This window comes from Mobula hypostoma, chromosome 2 (assembly GCF_963921235.1).
Source record: "Mobula hypostoma chromosome 2, sMobHyp1.1, whole genome shotgun sequence".
NCBI lineage: Eukaryota > Metazoa > Chordata > Chondrichthyes > Myliobatiformes > Myliobatidae > Mobula > Mobula hypostoma.
This window is the reverse complement of record NC_086098.1, coordinates 69,363,503-69,382,309: the sequence shown is the minus strand read 5'-3', so window position 1 is coordinate 69,382,309 and position 18,807 is coordinate 69,363,503. Positions and strand designations below refer to the sequence as shown.

The following is an 18,807-nucleotide window of genomic DNA, read 5'->3' as shown; positions in this document are numbered from 1 at the left end:
AGCCAAGTTGAAAGTTTCCTGCTGACTACGTTTCTGTTAAGGATTATTAAGAAATTCTGGGCCAGTTAACCATGAGTAGAGGGTGAACCGATTAGTTTGAAGATTGTAGCATGCTCAGTTGGGTTGAAACAAACATAGAATCTCCTTGTTTCATTAAATATATAACTGAGTACAACCTTGCTGTTGGTAAAGCGTTTGATATCATCCAGAACAGTGTCCAGGTCTTTGGTCATCATCTCTGCCATCTCAGCTGCTAGAACAGCAGAACTATGTTGCTGCTTTGGAGTACTCAAGGCCTCATCTAGCTACTTTTTGGAAATAGCCATGGAACGGTGAAATCTGGTTTAGGAGCAAGTTTTGCCTTGCCCGGGATGAACCCAACTTCACTATATCCAGCCGCATCTTGTGACCTTCGGGTATGCTACAGCAGCAATAACTTTAGTTGACACATCACAGCAGATGCAGACATCATTCTTTTGGGCTGTAGATAATGAAATTGTTGCATAGGTTCTCGGAATTTACAAGCTTTTATGATCCAAAAGAGATGAACACCACTGCTGTCATTTCTCATGTTTCTTATTAAGGAATGGGGACATCCCATCCACAGGTGTCCAAGGTCAACTCTTAGAATGAAACGTCCCTGGATACTGACTGGAGCAGCTAATCCAAGAGGGTCAAATAGGTGTTGATAGTCGTTAGCACACCAAGACACGTAAAGGGTCTTTCACTATCAGTGACCTAGAATGTAAGGGTATTAGTAACAAGGTCCCATCCAAGGCCCAGAATGCATTGCATCAGAGGGAGGTCCTGTCCAAGATCAAGATTTTGTAAGCTTTTGGTTAGACCTTCAGATGGGGATCATTGCATGACCTCAGCAATTTTGGATGTAATCTTATGCAGACTGAGATTAGACTGCATGACATGCTGACTATCTCCTCTGCACTAGAAAATGATTTAAGTCCATCAACATAGAAATGCCTTTTCATGTGTCTCCATCGTTCAGTATTGAATTCCTTGTCTCCTGCAATAGCTGTCCTCATAACGCCAAAGATTCCCACAGCTGGCGAGGGGTAGTTACCAAATACATGAACTCTCATGCAGTACTCCAGAATTTCATTGTCCATTTGGTGGTCATGATACCTCAAGAATCTGGGGTAGTCACAATGATCCTATCTCACTAGGAAGCTGTGGAACATTTATTTGATGTCTATCATCACTGCCATGGGCTCAGTTCTAAAGCACATAAGGGCTCCAAGCAGACTGTTATTGAGGTCTGGACCCCACAAGAGTACATTTTGCAGTGATACATCTTTGGACTGCACAATGGTGGATATGGGACATGATGCATCATTTTATACTTAAAATCTTCAGTTATCCACTGTTCTTCAATATTATTTGGTAGTTTCTTCACTGTAGTGATTATTCCTCTTACTACATCCAAGAAACTGAGTTCTAATAGGTTACCTTCATTATTTGCGGCTTGCATTTCCAACAGATCTGCAGGTTTCTGTAGTTCTGTGTGAGAGCTTTGGAAAATAATCAAGGCTACTGAACAGAGGTTTTTCGATTGTCTCTGGAGAGCTATAGCATTTGTCCAGCCTCTGCCACTGCATTTGTAATCCCTTAGCTGGATTATTAATGCGAACTGTCCTAATCCTTCTTGCATGTTGCAGTGACTCCCCACCAAGCCACTTACAGAGAAACCTCACACCTATCTTCACTAGGTTTGAGACTTAGTCCTTCCAAGGCATTGCAAAAGCTTCACTTCCAAAACAGATAACTGGCATACTGGTTGTTGAACATTCATAGTCCCACGAGGTCTCAATGAGCCAATACCAAGCTAAATCTAATGCACCTGGAGCATGGAAAAGGGCTTACCAAATGAGTTTTCTGGTATGGATGGAGGTTCAGTCTGTCCACTTCTGTGCAAATGGGATTAGCATCAGTAGCAACTCTTGACCCTGGTTGAACTGTAAAGGGGATGTTGTGGGTCTTTGCTGCTGTAGACCTTGACTATCAATACCTGGACTAATTGAAAGATATTTCAGCTGAGCGATGGGGAGCATTGTCTTTTTTTATACCCAAAATGCATTTGGATATATTCTGTTGTAAGATGCGTTGGCTGTTGTGATGGCAAAGCATGGCTCATTCCAGTTATAGGCTCACAACTGACTTCGTCAGCTGCTGCTTCATACATCTTTGCCTCAGCTGACTCACCCTCAGCTTCACACTCCTCCTTATGCACAATTAATATAGCCTCTATATGGGCTCTTTCTATTTGCATCTCAACTTCATGCTTAGCAAAAACTGCTCTCTTTCTTGCCGCTTCAGCTTTGGTGCGAGCCTGGGCTGCAGTTATGCTAATTGGGATTTTTGTTTGAGCGTCACAAAGACATGATAGAGGAACCACATTTTGACCTGCCTTCCAGGTCTTGGCAAATCAATGTTGCTCAGGTCAGAAGCTGATTATCTTCTGTGGTGGTCAGACATGTCGCCAGTCCGCAGGCAATGCCTCTGAAGATGAGTTATCTTTTCACTCTATTGTCCTCACAATGTATATTTACATAGCGATGCAGAGAGCTAAACAACTTCTCAAAAAAAATCCCCCAAGACAAAGCTTTCTTCAGAGTCTTCTCTTGTGAAAAGATATTGCTGGTTCAAGGGCAAAGAAAGAGTGAATGGAGGTGAAGGTCTTCACACCATGCGCTTCAAATAGAAATAGAAACTAACCCGCTCAGGAAATGGCACAAAAAACAGTTCACATGTCAGAGGTGATGTTCACACAAATGGAACTGCGCCTCCAGAAGCCGGAACAGTCACCATGCTTCTGGCTCTCCAAGTATGCCCACATCTGCTAACCCTAACCCAAACTTCGGAACGTAGGAGTAAACTGGGAAACCTATAGGAAAACCAATTAGTTATAGGGAGAATGAACAAACCTTACAGACAGTGGTGGTAACTGAACCCGATCGCTGTAAAGCATTGCGCTATTTGCTATGTGTAACCTAGAAATGAATTGGTGAGACACAAATGTACGCACAATACCCCATATAATTTTAACTTATGATATTACCAAGATGCAGAAACTTAAAGGAAGATACTAGGGATAAGCAACACACACAAAATGCTGCAGGAACTCAGCAAGTCAGGCAGCATCTATGGAGGGGAATAAACAGTTGACGTTTTGGGCTGAGAGCATTCATCCGGAATAGAAAGGAAGAGGATAGAACCCATATTGAAAAGGTGGGGTAGGGGAAGGAGAACAAGTTGACAGCTGATCGGTCAAACTAGGTGAGGGGAAGGTGCATTTCACTTTTGGCTTCATACTATGAACTCCGTTTTCAAAGTGTCCAGTTTGAGTTCAGTGTTGCAATATGAAGTGATTGGGTGCAGAAATTTTCATTTCACAATCCAACCATCTGTACAGATTGTCTTCAGTGCAAACGAAGTTTTCACACAGTGAAAGCCATCCAGCAATGGTCAGCAGCATTCTTTACAGATTTGTAACCACAACATTTTACTGAAAATTTCCAGAATAGTGTAATTTAACTCCTTTATCCAAAATCCTTCTGTTGATGACATATTTTAACTTTCAGTTACTGTAAACCAGAAATCTTGAGCATGGTGTTAGTGCAGAGTAGGAAAAGAATTAGAGGATTTTAATACCATCATTTCATGATACAACCACAAGAGGGTAGTAACAAACAAAGTAAAGCCTTCAAGATCCAGTTCAACATGACTACAGATTCATTTATTGGTTATTTGCAATGTATTTCAATGGTTTGGTCATTTTAGCTTTTATTTTTAACTCAGTTTAGGTGTGCTTGCTTGTTCACATTCATTTCTGGGTACGGTAAATTAGATAAAGATAAAGCTTCTCCAAAAGGTGCATCAAATTCCATTTCATATGAAGTATAATTACATTGAAGTGGCAACACATATTTATTGTCATATCAATTCAATAAAACTTACCAGGTCACCAGCCAAGTCCCACTTGCCAGTACATCCTACAATAAATGAGGATGTTATATTACACCTGAAAAGCAAAATATAGCATTCTTTAAACGTGCATATAAATGTAAATACCATAAGATTATAAGTCAGAGGAACAGATTTAGACTACTAGGCCCATCAAGTCTGCTCCAACATTTCACCATAGTTGATTTATTATCCCTCTCAACCCCTTTTTCCTGCCTTCTCCCCTAACTATTGACACCCTGACTAATAAAGAACCCATCAACCTCTGCTTTAAATATAGCCAATGAGTTGGTCTTCACAGTTGTATGTGGCAATGACTTCCACAGAAGCACTACCATCTGGCTAAAGAAATTCTTCCTCATCTCTGTTCTGAATGACATCGCTCTATTCTGAGGCTGTGACCTCTGGTCTGATACTCCCCCACTAAAGGAAATATCCTCTCCACATCCAAGCTGTCTACGCCTTTCAATATGTTTCAATGAGATCCTCCCATATTGTTTTAAACTCCAGCAAAACAGGACCAGAGAAATCAAATGTCCCTCATACATTAGCCCTTTCATTCCCGAAATCATTCTCAGGAACCTCTCTGGAAACTCCCCAGTGCCAGCACATCTTTTCTTAGATAGAGTGGATGTGGACCAGATGTTTCCTATACTTGCCGGTGGGGGGGGGCAGTGTCTAGGACCAGAGAGCACAACCTCAGAATAGATGCATTCCCATTTAAAACAGAGGTGAGGAGGAATTTCTTTAGTCAGATGGTGGTGAACCTGTGGAATTAATTGCCACAGGCGGCTGTCAAGGCCAGGACATTGGGCATATTTAAGGCAGAGGTTGATAGATTCTTAACGTCAGGGCATGAAAGGTTACAGGGAGAAGGCAGAAGAATGGGGCTGAGAGGAAACTGAGCCATGATCAACTGGTGGAGCAGGCTCATTGAGCTAAATGGTCTAATTCTGTCCCTATGTCTTATGTTCTTATGCTCCTATAAGGGGCCCAAAAGTGATCCCAGTACTTCAAGTGCTTCATTCTTCATATTAAATCCTTCATATTTTTCCAATGACACCACTATCATGGGTCGAATGAGAGGTAGTGACAGACCTAACATATAGGACAGAGACTGAAAATTTGACTGAGTGGTGGCACAACAAAAACTTCTCACTCATTGTCAGCAAGACCAAAGAGATGACTACTGACTTCAGGAGGAGGAAGCCAGAGATCCATAAGCCTGTCCTGATCAGGGGATCAGAGGTGGACAGGGTCAGCAACTTTAAATTCCTCAGTGTTATCATTTCAGAGGATCTGCCCTGGGTCCAGCACACAAGTGTCATTATGTAAAAGCATGCTGCACCTCTACTTCCTTAGAAGTTTGTGAAGATTTGGCATATCATCTAAAATTTTGACAAACTTCCACAGATGTGTGCGGAGAGTATATTGACTGGTTGCATCTCAGCCTGGTATGGAAACACAATTCAATTGTATGGAAAAGCCTACAAAAATTAGTGGGTACTGTCCAGTCCATCATGGATAAAGTCCACCCACCATTAAGCACATCTCCATGGATGTACTTTGATAATAAATTTACTTTGAACTTTGAGGTGTGCTCTGACCAATGCCTTAAAAAGCCTCAGCATTACATCTTTGCTTTTATATTCTAGTTCTCTTGAAGTGAATGCTAACATTGCATTTGCCTTCCTCACCACTGACTCAACTTGCAAGTCAACATTTAAGGAACCCTGCAAGAGGATTCCCAATTCCCTTTGCAAACCATTAACATATTACATGAAAAGAAGTGGTCTCAACACAGACCTCTGCAGAACACCATATTCACTTGCTGCCAACCAGAAAAAGCCTCCTTTATTCCCACTCTCTGCCTTCTACCAGGCCTCCATCTGCTTTTCCATGCCAGCATCTTTCCTGTAATATCATGGATTCTTATCTTGTTAAGCAGCCTCATATGCAGCACTTCATCAAAGGCCTTCAGAAAATCCAAGTAAACAACCACTGACTCTCCATTGTCTATCCTATGCAATTTCCTCAAAGAACTCCAGCAGGTTTTTCAGGCAAGATTTCCCCTGAAGAAAACAATGTTGACTTAAGCCTATTTTATCATGTACCTCCAAGTATTCCAAAACTTTATCCTAAATAATGGTCTCCAATATCTTCCCAAGCACTGAAATCAGGCCAACTGGCCTATGATTTCCTTTCTTCTGTCTCCCTTCTGCTTTTCTTCTTAAAGAGTAGAGTGACATTTGCAATTTTCCTGTCCTCCAAAACCATTCCAGGATCTAGTGATTCTTGAAAGATCATTACTAATGCTTCCAAAATCTCTTCAGCCACCTTTCAGACCCCTGGGTGTATTCTATCTGGTCCAAGTGACATATCTACCTTCAGATCTTTCAGCTTCTCAAGCACCTTTTCCTTAGTAAGAGCAGCTACTTTCACTCCTGTTCCCTTGACTATGTCCAGACCTTGTTCCATGCTGTGTTCAAAGGTTAGTAATGTGCACATGTAACAAAGGACGTGCTTGGATGGATGTCAGGCCAGAAAGCACTCTGAATGAAGACCAGTAAGGATGAGGACTGATGACCCCACTGGTCAGCCAGTCCTCCCATGTCTGCAGGTCCTGAGATCAGAGGTCTATGTGGACAGGAGGCACAAAGGTAGGTGACTCCCCTTGGTACGCGAGTCAGTGCAAATGGAATTTGAGTCCCAGGATTTGGGGTCCTGTCATCGGCAATTCCTAGGGTAGATACCAAAGACTGAGAACTGAAAGTTGATCAAAAGTCTGGATGTTGAGGCATGATGGTTGAAGCTATAAGTCTGAAAGTCTGCAGGTCCACTCTAAAGTCAAAGCCTTGATGTCTGTAATTTTGTAAATCCACTGGAGGCTGAAAGACCAGAGATGGTCTGTCCTAGAGTTGCAGGACTGTCTACTTGTGTGAGTTAGGGAGGAAAGGCATTTGTTTTGTTGCTATTGTTCTGTTGTTGTTGCTGTTGCTTGGGCTATTCTGCTGGACGTTGTGAACATATTACGTTGACTCTGGAATGAGTGCCAACACTTACGGGCTACTCCCAGCTCATCCTTAGGTTGTGATATTTGTTAATGCAAATGATACATATCACTTGTTTCGGTGTACATGTGATAAAGAAATCCGAATCCGGTTAATCTGATTATCATTTATTGCTGGCATCATATATTATAACTCAGAAACATTTTCTAAGTTGGCCTCCAATTTTTGTTTTTTTATTAAAACCAAGAAGATGTACCTACTTTTTAACCTCATGATCGTTTATTACCAACTTATCTAAGAAGCCCGTGGATAGGTATATGGAGGTGCAAGGCTTAGAGGGATCTGTGCCAAATTTTAAGCAAATGGGTGGGGATCTTGGTTAACATGGCCTCATTGGGCAAAATGGCCTATATTCTGTGCTGCATTGTGTTATGACTTTATGACACTAGCTTTGGAAATGCTTGGCTCAATATTATTAAAGTACAAACAGAAATGCTAGAGATATCCTGGTCAGGAAGACTTTTTGGGAGGAGAATATTGCTCCAATGAAGCATTTTCAACTCTGTTCCTCTTCTCACAGATGCAACCCAACTTGTTGAGTCAAAGCCAAAAAGTTATATAGCACAGAAGCAGGTCCTTCACCCCAGTTCAACCACGCTGACTAAGACATCCATCCGGATTAGTCCTATTTGCCTGTCCTTTTGACATTCATTGGCTAAAGGTTCATTCTGAGTGGATTGATATGTTTAATACTTCAGCTGAAATTACGCTTTTTCTCTTCATTCATTTTCCACCCCACCTTCCTCCAGTGAAACTAAAAAAAACAAACACTATTTGTTAAACTATGCAAAAGGTCTGCTAATGAGGGCAATTAGGCTACATAAAACCATTATATTTCTATTGCCCCAGATCAACCGGAACGAGGCTCACTTCTCTCTGCCCTCATTGTTTCATCCCCTGCACTGGTAATGCAAATCACCTCTCCAGTCATGGGCAAGGGTAAATCAGCTATTGATACAAATGACCCTGTACCCACCATCATTTCACTTTGCCGGTCCCCTAATAAACCCCTTGTGTACACATGTGGGTGACCCATTCTCACAATGGAGGCTGCCGCCAGCCATTTGTTTGACCTGAATGATCTGGTCAGCAGTTATATTGGGGACAGACAGGGTGCTACTGTGGTCTCTGCCTGTTTTGGTGAGTGATTCTCACACCTTCTACCCTTTTTAGGACACTGTCCAACAACCATGACCTGAGAGATCACAGCAGTAACAAATCATCTCCTTTAAACTTCTACTTCTATTCTGGTAATTCCTTGGTGCCCCAGTTGCTAGCACACAAAGTAAGTTCTCCGTGACATTGTAGCAGCTACATCCACTGCAGCCAATTTGCAACCTCTTCCCCTTCTTCTGGTCTATCTCACCAGCACATGACACTATCACTGGGTAGGTTGATCCTACTGCTATCCTTAAATCTAAAACTTCTTAGTTGTCTGAGCTCAGGCCTTCATTCAGTATTTTCATGAAGACTGAATTGTCTAACCCTGATTACTCCTCATACATTCAATATCTATGCTCTGCATTATTTATGGCAGATTCATCTGCTCTTTGAACTACTGATCTTTATTATTCCCCACTTACTCTCACATCACCCCAGTCGCTGCCTCACTTCCCCCTTAAAGAAGTAATATCTCTTCATTACTGGCATTACCAGTCATTTCCCATGTACTATTCCACACTCCATGGGCCATACCAACCCGCATACTCTTTTGCCATTTTGCTTTAACCAACAAATGTACATCCTTGGGGTGAATCATGTAAATTTCAATCACCTCCTCAAGGTTGCACCAAAATTCTGAATTCTCAGAAAAACTTTAAGTGAGGGCAGCTCAGTGAAAATGCTCTGCTTCTCCCTGGGGTTGAAGAGCTTCTGAATGGTAGTAATCAGTAACAAGTCTGGCCCGAGTGGTCAGCATTCTTGAACTGACATTGTCTGACTTAACAGGTGCCATCCCAACTGATATATCTGGGTATAACCTCTCCTTCAAATATCTCCACAATAATTCCCATACTAAGCAAAATATAAAGGTTGAATAAAAATTAAACAGTATAGTACAGTGCAAAAGCCATAGGCACAAATACACAGCTAGGGTGCCAAAGACTTTTGAACAGTACTGTTTATTATGCCTTTCCAGTTACCAAATGACACTTAATATTACTGAGTTAATACAAAGCTAAGAACTCTCATTTCTGATTCGCAACCACCTTCCTATTTTAATCAATATACAGTACTGTGCAAAAGTCTTAGGCACCCTAGGTCTACATATATGTGTCCACGACTTCTGCACAGTACTTAAACCCACAGAGTATGCATCTAGTTTCTACTTATGTGCAGCTGAACTCATGATGCTTGTTGTATTCCATGAGTGTTCCTCTTGAGAATACACACCCCTTAGACTGCTGAGATTGGTGGCCACACAGTGGGGCCTGAGCATATCCAAGACAAGCCCCCAAATGGTGTGACTCAGTCACTGGAGAGATAGTGAAGCTGCTGATTTAGAAGTTCTCCTGGAGAAATTCTCAGTAGAGGTTCACAAACCCAAAAGGTACGCCACATTTTTATACCCTTACAATCATAGATAACAGTAGCTGATATAAAATTTAATACAATGTTTCCTTCAATATTTGGGGTTGACAATGCTTCCTATGAATATGAAATTTACAATGACAGACACCTCTGAATTTTCAGACGTCTTTGTCACAAAGTAATTACACAGATAGTCTAAAGGTTCTTGGGGCAGAAATCACAGACTTCAAAATTAAAGTTGTCAGCTCTGTCTCTGAGTACATTTATGTACACAAGACTATCGAAAACCTTTTCCTGTGGCTGTGTTTAATATACTAAGTGACAACATCTGTCTGGTCTGCCAGCTTTCATTCGTCACAATGGTGCAAATTGTTTAGCCATCTTGCTGGTTTGATGCAAGCCAATTAATACAAAATTATTGTCTCAACATTTGGATCGTTGTCTGCGAAGCAGCCTGTCCTTTTATCTTCAGTTTACTGCTTGCAATTTACAAAAAGAAAATGAAGGCTGAATGCACGTTTCCTGAACTTATTTACATCTACAGAACTGAAGACAAAATCTTGTTTGAATTAATATCGTCTATGTTCACATAACTCCAGAACATTCCATAACCAATGACAGCAATGAGGTTACTTTTCATATTTCAATTGTCCCAGATTAACTGGCATGGGGACTGTGTAGTACCGTTTTAGTGCACAATCTTTTACAAGGTTGAATGTCTAGATTAGCATGTTCTAAACTTCATTAACTATTTCGTCATGCACATGAAAGTGGCAACTTTCAAATTGATAATAGGTTTATTTAAAAAAAAACTTTTTAACCCTCGCCTTAATCTACCATCCCTTAGGTTTTGCAGGATTCCACATTTCAGAAATAGATCAAGCTTTTAATTAGAGAAATACAAACAGCATCTATGGGAGAAATAATCAGTTTCATAGTGCATTTATTATCAAAGAATGTATAAATTATACAACCTCAAGATTTGTTTGCTCACAGGTAGCCACAAATAGGTAATCTGTCAATATTCCAGCCGAGACCCTTCATCAGGACTGAAAAGGAAGGGCCAGAAGCCGCGGTAAGAAGTTATGGGGGGGGCGCGGGGGAGGGAAAGGAGTCCAAGTTGTCTGGTGATAGGTGAGAACTAGTGAGAGGGAAGGTGGGTGGGTAGGGATACAAAGATAAAAGCTGCAAGGTGATACAGTAAGATGATGGAAGAGGTAAAGTACTGAGAAAGAAGGAATCTAATGGGAGAGGACAGTGGACCTGGAAGAAAGGGAAGGAAGAGGGTAACCAGAGAGAGGTGAGGTACAGGTGAAGAGATGGGTCAAAACGGTAACCAGAATGGCGAATGGAGAATGTGAGGAGGAGGGTGAAGGGAGAAATTACCAGAAATCAGAGAAATCAATGTTCATGCCATTACATTGGAGGCAAACCAGATATTTCTCCCACATTAGTTGGCCTCATTATGGCAGTAGAGGAGGCAATGGACAGACACATCAGAACTGGAATGGAAGGTCAGACTGAAACAGATAGCCACCAGGAGATCCTGCTTTTTGTGATGTACAGAGCAAAGATGGCTGACAAAGCACCTCTCAATCTCGCTAATGTACAGCAATCCATATCAGGAGTACCAGATACAATAGATGACGTGACAGACTCAAACGTGAAATGTTTGGCTGGTGAATGGTGGTGAGAGAGCAGGTGTAGTGGCAGGTGCAGCACTTGTCACGCTTGCAAGGGTAAGTGCCTGAAGGGAGATCACTGGGGAGTCACATGGAGAGCAATCCCTATAAAAGGTGGATGCAGGGTGTGGGGGTTAGAAGGGAAAGATGATCTTTGTGGTAGGATCCCACTGGAGATGGTAGAAGTTATGAAGAATGAAGAATGAGGTGCTGGATACAGAGGCTCTTGAGGTGGTTGGTAAGAGCAAGGGAAACCCTATCCCTGTTATGATGGCGAGAGGATGGGATGATGCGGGTGAGGGGTACTTTGATGATGGAGGAAGGGAAACACTGTTTTTTGAAAAAAGGACATCTGATATGTTCTAGAATGGAAAGCCTCATCCTGAGAATAGATGCATCAGAGACAAAGGACCTGAGAGAAGGGGTACCATTTTCGCAAGTGAAAGGGTGGGAAGACTATAGTCAATATGGCTATCCACTGATATCTTTTACAAACATACTGCTTCTCACAGCTATCCTAACTGTACCACTCTTTTGCACTAGAGAAGCATATTATAATTCATGTTTTACAGAGTAATTGGGAAAACTGACGGTTTTATCTCTACATCCCAGAGCATCCGCATCCCTGGCTGCTGCTTCCAGCTCTGGCTGTTCTCTGAGACAGAGTCTAATCATTTGCAATTTTGGCATTGTGTTTGACCCCAATACCACATCTCCAAAATGCTGGAGGAAGTCAGCAGGTCAGGCAGCATCTATAGAAATGAGTAAAAAAAGTCGATGTTTCAGGCATCGACCCTTCATAAGTACTGAGAAGGAAAGGGAAAAGATGCCGGAATAAGAAGGGGGAAGTGGGCAAATGGGAAGGAGTACAATTCGTGAATCCTGTGAATCCAGGTCATAGGTGAATTCAGGTGGGTAGGAGAGGAGGAATGAAGTAAGAACCTGGGAAATGATAGATGATAGATGGAGAAGGCAAAAAGGCTGGATAAGAAGGAATCTGATAGGAGAGGATGGCGGACCATGTGACAAAGGAGAGGAGGGGCACAAGGAGTTGGTTATAGGTGAGTGAGAGGTCTTCAGAGGCAAGAGTGGGGAATAGAAGAAGAGGGAAGGGGGAAGGAAAAAATATTGGAAGTAGAAATCAATGTTCATGCCATCAGGTTGGAGGCTATGTGAACAGAATGTGAGGTGTTGCTCCTCCCAACTGAGAGCGGCCTCATCATGGCAGAAGAGGAGGCCATGGACCAACATGTTGGAATGAGAGTGGGGATAGGAATTAAAATAGTTTTATCTCCAGGAAGTCCTGCTATCTGCAGGAGTAGAGGTGAACGACAAAGCATTCTCCCAATAGAGGAAGCTGCACCAGGAGCACCAGATACAGTAGACAACCTGAACAGATTCACAAGTGAAGTGTTGCCTCACCTGAAATGATTGTTTGGGGCCTGATGGAGGTGAATGGGCAAGTAATTTCTGTCACTTGCAGCGATACATGCCAGGAAGATTAGTGGGGAGGGATGAATGGACAAAGATGTCTTCCTTCTTCAAAGAATGGGTTTTTCCCTTCTTCCATCATTGATGCTGTCATCATCCACATCTTCTCCATTTTCCAGATACCTGAACTCACCTCATCTTCCCGCCACCTTGTCCTTCTCTACCATGCCACGAGTGTCCGCATCTAACTCATCATTCACCACAACTTCAACAAACAGATGTCTACCACCAACCTTGCCCCCCACAACTCTCCACAGCATTCACTCCCTTTATATTTCCCTTGTTCATTTGCCCTCCCCACTAATCTCCCTCCTGACACAAATCCATACACGTGGGAGAAATGCTGCATCTGCCCATTTAGTTCCTCTCTCACCTCCATTCAGGACCCCACTTCACCTGCAAATCTATTCAGGTCATCTACTGCATCTGGGTGTGCTCCTGATGCAGCCTCCTGTATGTTAGTGAGAGCCAACTTCTTTGTCGAGCACCTCCACTCCATCCACAAAAAGCGGTATTTCTCAGTGGGCAACCACTTTAATTCCTAACCACATTCCCATTCTGAAATGTTGGTCCACAGCCTCCTCTTCCGCCACGATGAGGTCACTTTCAGTTGGGAGGAGCAACACTTCATATTCCATCTAGGTAGCCTTCAACCTCATGGCCTGAACATTGATTTCTCCTTCTGGTAATTTTTCCACTGCCCCTTCCCTCTTCTTCTATTCCCCACTCTGGCCTCTAACTTCTCCTCAGCTGTCTACCACCCCACCGGTGTTCCTCCTTCCCTTTCTCTCAGGGTCCACTCCTCTCCGACCAGATTCCTTCCTCACCAGTCTTTTGCCTTTTCCACCTATCACCTCCCAGCTTCTTGCTTCATCCTCCCCACTTTCCCCACCCACTAGGCTTCACCTATCATAGGCCTTGCACTCCCCCCACCTTCTTATTCTGGCATCTTCCCCTGTCTTTTCCTGTTCTGAAGAAAGATCTCAGCCCAAACATTGACTTTTTATTCATTTCCATAAGTGCTGCCTGTCCTGCATTTTCTGTGTGTTTCTCTATCTGTATGCACTGTAAGCATAATGAATTGGTATTGCAACTGCTCTGCATGTGACTGCAAGAAATTCAAGAGTTGTAGACACAGCTTAGCACGTCACAGGAACCAGCCTCACCTCCATGGACTCTATCTATACTTTCACTGCCTCAGTTACACAGCCAGCATAATCAGAGAACAGCATCCCCCACCACCCCCCCAGCCCCGGACATTATCTATTCTCCACTCTCTCAGTGGGCAGAAGATACAAAAGCTTGAAAGCCTGTACCAGCAGACTCAAGGAATGCTTCTATCAGAACTTCAGCAAGACCTTTTCTAAGATAAGATGGACTCTTGACCTCACAATCTACATTATGACTTGCACTTCACTTACCTGCTCTACACTTTTTTCAGTAGCTCTTACAGTTTATTCTGCACTGTTAATGTTTTACCTTATTTTTTAAATCAATGCTCTAGGTAGTGATTGGATCTGTATAAATAGTATGCAAGATGAGCTTTTCACTGCATCTTGGCACATGTGATAAGAATAAATCAAAACCAAAATGGAAAAATTAGGAACACAAACAACAGGAATTCTGCAGATGCTGGAAATTCAAGCAACACACATAAAAGTTGCTGGTGAATGCAGCAGGCCAGGCAGCATCTTTAGGAAGAGGTGCAGTCGACGTTTCAGGCCGAGACCCTTCGACGGGACATCAACCGTCTCGACTTCATCACACCTTGTCCCCATTCCAACCTCACTCCTTCGGAACGCTCTGCTCTCCACTCCCTCCGCACTAATCCTAACCTTACCATTAAACCCGCCGATAAGGGGGGTGCTGTTGTAGTCTGGTGTACTCACCTCTACCTTGTCGAGGCACAGCGACAACTCGCGGATACCTCCTCTTATTTACCCCTCGATTGTGACCCCACCAAGGAGCACCAGGCCATTGTCTCCCACACCATCACTGAAAAATTAGAAATCAGTTTGTTTAACAAGCGCATACACACTTGTACATGTTATTATGTACCAACAGGTACCAACGCCTCTCCCAGCACATCATTTGTTTCAATCCTGACCTCTGAAGACATCTCAAAGCTGGTCATTTTATATGAAATACATAGAGGAATATCCAAGGCATGTTCCTGCACAACGCGTCTGTTTTTCCTTTAGCTTGGACGCTGAGCCTTCTGAGTTTGCAAGCATAACGCACAGAGAGAACAGGCAGCAAAAGTATTTGCACATTATGTAAATGTTCATTTAGAAAATTCAGAAATACTGTTTACTTCAGGAGCAACTGTGACTACAACCCAGTTTCTCCATAACCCCTGACCTTCAGACCTTCATTTTTGCTCACTTCAACCAACATGCGGCTGGAGATTCAATTATTTGCCTGGCTCAGTTCAAGAAGCAATGACAATATATTCAACCCGAACATCAACATTTATATGAATAAATAAACATCCTGTTATAAGGAGATGTAAATATTTTAAATAGAAGTACAGAGAACAATGAAACAAGTTTGGCTATCATGAAATTAATTGTAATTTTTTGTTATGATTTCACTTTTACCATGTGTACTACTGTGAACTAGCTTCCTTATTTAAGGACACGGTCTACTGAATGAAGGATATCCATTCATATATTACCTTTTGTGACCTCAAAATAGCTAATGAAGTGCTTTGAAGTGTATTTGCTGTTGTAACCAGGGAACATCTTTCAAATAATAGCTGAGTTCTCAGAAGTTTGCCAAATTTTTAGGTACAATCAGCATAGTACCAGGCAGTGAAGCTTTAAACTTGCAAAAGTCAAATGGTTTGTTTGAGGCCATACTGATTTGTTAATATACTCCAGCTAGACTTTGTTTTTTATCATAGCATGAATCTGACCAGGCCTCTATTAATTTGCACTTTACTTTTTACTTACCTATTGCCTTCTCCAATTCCTTAAGGTTGTTATAGCCAGGGGTGGTAAAGCTCCCACTACCTATTAAATGCTCCCAGTGGTGTGCAGCTCAAATAGCCTCATGGCTTTCACATGTAGCTTAGCTACTAAGCCAGTGCAACTGTTTCTGCTGACATGAGAAGGAGCAAAGGTGGGTTACTGGCATCTTAAAACCAGTCACTTTGAGCAGATGGGGCTTGTCAGCAGTAATTGGCAACTCATCTAGGAAAAGGTAAATTGTTATCTCAACCCTCTGCTGAATTGTGGTTACACCCAAACATGAGGAAGGCTTTGAGAGTAAACTCCAAAGAAAAATCTAGAGTGGGAGTCCTTAAAGCAGTCCTACGTTGAGTTGAGTGCTGACTGACAACTACTGCAAAGCCACTGGTGCCAAACTGTATTGTTCTCTGCCAATCCTTTCGATTCATCAGCTGCATGGGGTGGGAGGAGGGAGCCTGCTGTATTGCAACAACTTGCTCTCCATATCATACTGCCCTGGCTTGCGTATCCCGTAGACAGTTGGAACACATTCATGGTTGACCTGGACCAATGGGGGGCCTCAAGTTTTCTAAAACAAGAAATTCACACTTCCCTTACAACAAGGCCTCTTCTGTGGTAACTTGGGGTAATTTGCTACTTTAGTGAGAAAGGAATTTTGGTTTTGTGATGCTTTGTCTCAAAGGGTGGTTTTGAACATCTGGAGTGAACAGTGCCAACATTTATTGCAGGTTGCCAAGAGCAACACAGTGATTCAGAAGCAGATGAAAGGGCTGGAAGATTTAGTGGCGCTTGCTAAATCTTTATGAATGTTTTATCACAGATTACAAAATGCCTCACACCCACAAACACATTGTGTACAAAACCTCTCAGGCTGTTTCAGGTCCACTCCATTTCTTTTATATTTGAATCTGCGAGTAGAACTGGAATGTGGCCTGAAGCCAATAAAGGAAGACTGGGCTCTTATCTATCACCATTGTCCAGCCTGAATGTAAACAGGATGGTGGAAAGCCTCACTAATTAGATTTCAGTCTTTTATCAGAAGTTGGTACATAATATAAGCAGAACATTTGAAAGCTTTAGATACAACTGGGGAAAATATTTTTGAGCTTCAATGTGATCTACAGTGAAATTGAAAGAGTATCATTTGTCATACTTAAGTGCTTTCATTGTCTGCTGAACATAACATCAAAGAAAGACATCATCCTGACGGTTAGAGCGAGTTGCCCTCATGGCTTTGAAAACATTGTTCTCTCAATCAATGGTGCAAAACGTACAGGTCAATCCGTCATTTGTCGTATTGGTGCACGCGGGATCCTGTGAACACAAGTGATTACACTTGGTAATGAATGCACTTTGTCACATATGAAGGGGCATGGGACAATTTTGAGAGACATGATGAAGTGCTTTATAAATTATGGCATTACTTGGCAGCTGAACAAAAACAGGATGCAAAGTTAAGGAAATTAGCAAAAGGGCTCTGGTAGAAAGACAGTTTTCTTTTGCTGTGAACTATTATGATCTGGAATGCACTGCCTGAAGGGCTGGTAGGAATTGATTCAATGGTATGTTTGAAAGGGAAGTTAGGTATATACTGTAGCTTAAAAAGAAAAAGTTCACAGGAGTGCAGGAAAAGAACAGAAGAATGAAACTATTTAGTTAATCGTTTCAAAAAGCCAGACATGTGAACTGACTGTTTTCTTTCTGTGCTTTGGAAATGCTGAACAAGAAATTTGTCTTTATCACCAGCACAAAGTATGTGGGAAAGGAAGTGTCAGCCACCAGCAGACTTACCTCTCACCAGTCGTTTCTAATGACATGAATGATTCTGTGAATATTAGCAACCAAGCCATTAAGTGGTCAACACTCAACTAATAATAATGACAGCCAATCAACTCCATTAATTAGTGCACTCTGCTTCACCCACATAACATTCTTCAGGGTGTGTCAGTCCTTTTACAAGTGATTTAATAAAGTCACTGCCAGTCTGGATCCAGTTACTTACAAAACAACAATGTCAGTCATTGCATAACTGGAAAATATTTAACAACTCTGTTCAGAAAAACAATTGACAACTGCACAGAAATGATATGGAACAGCTGGGGTCAGCAAATATGAATGTCACATTAGTGCAGGAAGGGAACTCTTAGGGAGTTAAAGGTCAGTGCTTATTTGCCAAGAGTTCAGGAAGGGAGCATTACTTTTCATCAGCTCATGTCATACCTGATATGGGAGTACTTTATTCTGACACTTGATGACAAAAGTGAGAGTATTCCACCCTGAGCATTGAAAATCACCTCTGTGATCTGCACTAAAACTTGTTTATGGATAATATAGAGCAGACAATCACTCCCCAACCCCCACAACTTTCTCAGACATACAGTAGTTACATTGTTTTCTTTCTATGACATGGAGGATTAGGGGAGATTTTTAATTTAGATAAAACCTGGGACAAGAGCGAATCATGGTTGACAGATCTAAAAAGTGCACCGGGAATGCACAGAATCAAGCTAAAAGTGCACTGTAACACACATCAAAGTTGCTGGTGAACGCAGCAGGCCAGGCAGCATCTCTAGGAGGAGGTACAGTTGACATTTCGGACTGAGACCCTTCGTCAGGACTAACTGAAAGAAGAGCTAGTAAGAGATTTGAAAGTGGGAGGGGGAGGGGGAGATCCAAAATGATAGGAGAAGACAGCAGGGGGAGGGTGGAGCCAAGAGCTGGACAGTTGATTGACAAAAGGGATATGAGAGGATCATGGGACAGGAGGCCCAGGGAGAAAGAAAAGGGGGAGGAGGGAAAAAACCCAGAGGATGGGCAAGGGGTATAGTGAGAGGGACAGAGGGAGAAAAAGGAGAGAGAGAAAAAGAATGTGTGTATATAAATAAATAACGGATGGGGTACGAGGGGGAGGTTGGGCATTAGAGGAAGTTAGAGAAGTCAGTGTTCATGCCATCAGGTTGGAGGCTACCCAGACGGAATATAAGGTGTTGTTCCTCCAACCTGAGTGTGGCTTCATCTTTACAGTAGAGGAGGCCGTGGATAGACATATCAGAATGGGAATGGGACGTGGAATTAAAATGTGTG

At 42.3% G+C, this 18,807-nt stretch overlaps 1 long non-coding RNA gene across 1 annotated transcript in view; it reads right to left on the bottom strand.

Moving 5' to 3' along the window:
- LOC134358806 (uncharacterized) overlaps positions 1 to 15,808 on the bottom strand; it is a 64,563-nt gene extending 48,755 nt beyond the window's left edge. The window contains exons 1-3 of the long non-coding RNA XR_010020956.1: positions 15,706 to 15,808; positions 14,641 to 14,746; positions 3,973 to 4,036 (exon numbers count right to left, since the gene is read on the bottom strand). This is a non-coding gene — a long non-coding RNA (uncharacterized LOC134358806). The remainder of the gene's footprint in view (positions 1 to 3,972; positions 4,037 to 14,640; positions 14,747 to 15,705) is intronic.
- Between the last annotated feature and the right edge of the window lie 2,999 nt (positions 15,809 to 18,807).